A 4,769-nucleotide genomic window follows, 5' to 3' on the forward strand; every position below is an offset into this window, starting at 1 on the left:
TTATATCGAGAGTTGAAACTAAAAGTTGAGGGCTTCAGAAGAGCTGTAGGACCAAAATACGAGTACGTTTTTTATTGGCCCAAAGGTACATGCGCTAGTGGTCAAGTGGTAGAATAGTATCATACCACGATACAGTCCCAGTTCGATTCTCGACTAGTGCATCTTGAAGATTACCTATGATGATATTAGTGCAAAATGTTCAAACTTCGGTTTGTTACAATCTATCATTTACATTTATAGATTTCACGCGTAGCACTATGGAGCCTTCTTTTTGAAATCGAGAGGTGAAACTAAAACTTGAGGGCTTCAGAAGAGCTGTAGGACCAAAATACGAGTATGTTTTTTATTGGCCCAAAGGTACATGCACTAGTGGTCTAGTGGTAAAATAGTACCGTTCCACGATACAGTCTCAGTTCGATTCTCGACTGGTGCATCTTGAAGATTACCTATGATGATATTAGTGCAAAATGTTCAAACTTCGGTTTGTTACAATCTATCATTTACATTTATAGATTTCGCGAGTAGACCTATGGAGCTTTCATTTTTAAATCGAGAGGTGAAACTAAAAGTTGAGGGCTTCAGAAGAACTGCAGTACGAAATTTCGAGTAAATTATGGACAGACCTAAAGTTGGTTGCACCAGTGGTCTAGTGGTAGAATAGTACCCTGCCACGGTACAGACCCGAGTTCGATTCTCGGCTGGTGCATCTCGAAGAGATGCTATGATGATATTATTGCATACTTTTCGAATTTCTTGGGTTTGTCAATATATCATTTAAATTTATAAATTTCCCGAGTAGCACTATCGAGCTTTTTTTTTTTTTTTATATCGAGAGTTGAAACTAAAAGTTGAGGGCTTCAGAAGAGCTGTAGGACCAAAATACGAGTACGTTTTTTATTGGCCCAAAGGTACATGCGCTAGTGGTCAAGTGGTAGAATAGTATCATACCACGATACAGTCCCAGTTCGATTCTCGACTAGTGCATCTTGAAGATTACCTATGATGATATTAGTGCAAAATGTTCAAACTTCGGTTTGTTACAATCTATCATTTACATTTATAGATTTCGCGAGTAGTCCTATGGAGCTTTCATTTTTAAATCGAGAGGTGAAACTAAAAGTTGAGGGCTTCAGAAGAACTGCAGTACGAAATTTCGAGTAAATTATGGACAGACCTAAAGTTGGTTGCACCAGTGGTCTAGTGGTAGAATAGTACCCTGCCACGGTACAGACCCGAGTTCGATTCTCGGCTGGTGCATCTTGAAGAGATGCTATGATGATATTATTGCATACTTTTCGAATTTCTTGGGTTTGTCACTATATCATTTAAATTTATAAATTTCCCGAGTAGCACTATCGAGCTTTTTTTTTTTTATATCGAGAGTTGAAACTAAAAGTTGAGGGCTTCAGAAGAGCTGTAGGACCAAAATACGAGTACGTTTTTTATTGGCCCAAAGGTACATGCGCTAGTGGTCAAGTGGTAGAATAGTATCATACCACGATACAGTCCCAGTTCGATTCTCGACTAGTGCATCTTGAAGATTACCTATGATGATATTAGTGCAAAATGTTCAAACTTCGGTTTGTTACAATCTATCATTTACATTTATAGATTTCACGCGTAGCACTATGGAGCCTTCTTTTTGAAATCGAGAGGTGAAACTAAAACTTGAGGGCTTCAGAAGAACTACAGTTCCAAAATACGAGTATGTTTTTTATTGGGCCAAAGGTACATGCACTAGTGGTCTAGTGGTAGAATAGTACCGTTCCACGATACAGTCTCAGTTCGATTCTCGACTGGTGCATCTTGAAGATTACCTATGATGATATTAGTGCAAAATGTTCAAACTTCGGTTTGTTACAATCTATCATTTACATTTATAGATTTCGCGAGTAGACCTATGGAGCTTTCATTTTTAAATCGAGAGGTGAAACTAAAAGTTGAGGGCTTCAGAAGAACTGCAGTACGAAATTTGGAGTAAATTATGGACAGACCTAAAGTTGGTTGCACCAGTGGTCTAGTGGTAGAATAGTACCCTGCCACGGTACAGACCCGAGTTCGATTCTCGGCTGGTGCATCTTGAAGAGATGCTATGATGATATTATTGCATACTTTTCGAATTTCTTGGGTTTGTCAATATATCATTTAAATTTATAAATTTCCCGAGTAGCACTATCGAGCTTTTTTTTTTTTTTATATCGAGAGTTGAAACTAAAAGTTGAGGGCTTCAGAAGAGCTGTAGGACCAAAATACGAGTACGTTTTTTATTGGCCCAAAGGTACATGCGCTAGTGGTCAAGTGGTAGAATAGTATCCTACCACGATACAGTCCCAGTTCGATTCTCGACTCGTGCATCTTGAAGATTACCTATGATGATTAGTGCAAAATGTTCAAACTTCGGTTTGTTAAAACATATCATTTACATTTATAGATTTCACGCGTAGCACTATGGAGCCTTCTTTTTGAAATCGAGAGGTGAAACTAAAAGTTGAGGGCTTCAGAAGAGCTGTAGGACCAAAATACGAGTACGTTTTTTATTGGCCCAAAGGTACATGCGCTAGTGGTCAAGTGGTAGAATAGTATCATACAACGATACAGTCCCAGTTCGATTCTCGACTCGTGCATCTTGAAGATTACCTATGATGATTAGTGCAAAATGTTCAAACTTCGGTTTGTTAAAACATATCATTTACATTTATAGATTTCACGCGTAGCACTATGGAGCCTTCTTTTTGAAATCGAGAGGTGAAACTAAAAGTTGAGGGCTTCAGAAGAGCTGTAGGACCAAAATACGAGTACGTTTTTTATTGGCCCAAAGGTACATGCGCTAGTGGTTAAGTGGTAGAATAGTATCATACCACGATACAGTCCCAGTTCGATTCTCGACTAGTGCATCTTGAAGATTACCTATGATGATATTAGTGCAAAATGTTAGTCCCAGTTCGATTCTCGACTAGTGCATCTTGAAGATTACCTATGATGATATTAGTGCAAAATGTTCAAACTTCGGTTTGTTACAATTTTTTATTGGCCCAAAGGTACATGCGCTAGTGGTCAAGTGGTAGAATAGTATCGTACCACGATACAGTCCCAGTTCGATTCTCGACTAGTGCATCTTGAAGATTACCTATGATGATTAGTGCAAAATGTTCAAACTTCGGTTTGTTAAAATCTATCATTTACATTTATAGATTTCACGCGTAGCACTATGGAGCCTTCTTTTTGAAATCGAGAGGTGAAACTAAAAGTTGAGGGCTTCAGAAGAGCTGTAGGACCAAAATACGAGTACGTTTTTTATTGGCCCAAAGGTATATGCGCTAGTGGTTAAGTGGTAGAATAGTATCATACCACGATACAGTCCCAGTTCGATTCTCGACTAGTGCATCTTGAAGATTACCTATGATGATATTAGTGCAAAATGTTTAAACTTCGGTTTGTTACAATCTATCATTTACATTTATAGATTTCACGCGTAGCACTATGGAGCCTTCTTTTTGAAATCGAGAGGTGAAACTAAAACTTGAGGGCTTCAGAAGAACTACAGTTCCAAATTACGAGTATGTTTTTTATTGGCCCAAAGGTACATGCACTATTGGTCTAGTGGTAGAATAGTATCGTTCCACGATACAGTCTCAGTACGATTCTCGATTGGTGCATCTTGAAGATTACCTATGATGATATTAGTGCAAAATGTTCAAACTTCGGTTTGTTACAATCTATCATTTACATTTATAGATTTCGCGAGTAGACCTATGGAGCTTTCATTTTTAAATCGAGAGGTGAAACTAAAAGTTGAGGGCTTCAGAAGAACTGCAGTACGAAATTTCGAGTAAATTATGGACAGACCTAAAGTTGGTTGCACCAGTGGTCTAGTGGTAGAATAGTACCCTGCCACAGTACAGACCCGAGTTCGATTCTAGGCTGGTGCATCTTGAAGAGATGCTATGATGATATTATTGCATACTTTTCGAATTTCTTGGGTTTGTCAATATATCATTTAAATTTATAAATTTCCCGAGTAGCACTATCGAGCTTTTTTTTTTTTATATCGAGAGTTGAAACTAAAAGTTGAGGGCTTCAGAAGAGCTGTAGGACCAAAATACGAGTACGTTTTTTATTGGCCCAAAGGTACATGCGCTAGTGGTCAAGTGGTAGAATAGTATCATACCACGATACAGTCCCAGTTCGATTCTCGACTCGTGCATCTTGAAGATTACCTATGATGATTAGTGCAAAATGTTCAAACTTCGGTTTGTTAAAACATATCATTTACATTTATAGATTTCACGCGTAGCACTATGGAGCCTTCTTTTTGAAATCGAGAGGTGAAACAAAAAGTTGAGGGCTTCAGAAGAGCTGTAGGACCAAAATACGAGTACGTTTTTTATTGGCCCAATGGTATATGCGCTAGTGGTTAAGTGGTAGAATAGTATCATACCACGATACAGTCCCAGTTCGATTCTCGACTAGTGCATCTTGAAGATTACCTATGATGATATTAGTGCAAAATGTTCAAACTTAGGTTTGTTACAATCTATCATTTACATTTATAGATTTCACGCGTAGCACTATGGAGCCTTCTTTTCTAAATCGAGAGGTGAAACTAAAACTTGAGGGCTTCAGAAGAACTACAGTTCCAAATTACGAGTATGTTTTTTATTGGCCCAAAGGTACATGCACTAGTGGTCTAGTGGTAGAATAGTACCGTTCCACGATACAGTCTCAGTTCGATTCTCGACTGGTGCATCTTGAAGATTACCTATGATGAT

General features: G+C 38.3%; 4 non-coding genes across 4 annotated transcripts; all 4 read left to right on the plus strand.

Moving 5' to 3' along the window:
* Positions 1-635: 635 nt before the first annotated feature.
* Positions 636-706, plus strand: TRNAG-GCC. The gene has a single exon. It is a non-coding gene; the product is annotated as a tRNA-Gly (tRNA).
* Positions 707-1,186: 480 nt separating this feature from the next.
* Positions 1,187-1,257, plus strand: TRNAG-GCC. The gene has a single exon. It is a non-coding gene; the product is annotated as a tRNA-Gly (tRNA).
* A 749-nt stretch (positions 1,258-2,006) lies between these two features.
* TRNAG-GCC lies at positions 2,007-2,077 on the plus strand. The gene has a single exon. It is a non-coding gene; the product is annotated as a tRNA-Gly (tRNA).
* Positions 2,078-3,858: 1,781 nt separating this feature from the next.
* TRNAG-GCC lies at positions 3,859-3,929 on the plus strand. The gene has a single exon. It is a non-coding gene; the product is annotated as a tRNA-Gly (tRNA).
* Positions 3,930-4,769: the final 840 nt, after the last annotated feature.

This window comes from Cucurbita maxima, unplaced genomic scaffold (assembly GCF_002738345.1).
Source record: "Cucurbita maxima cultivar Rimu unplaced genomic scaffold, Cmax_1.0 Cma_Scf00070, whole genome shotgun sequence".
NCBI lineage: Eukaryota > Viridiplantae > Streptophyta > Magnoliopsida > Cucurbitales > Cucurbitaceae > Cucurbita > Cucurbita maxima.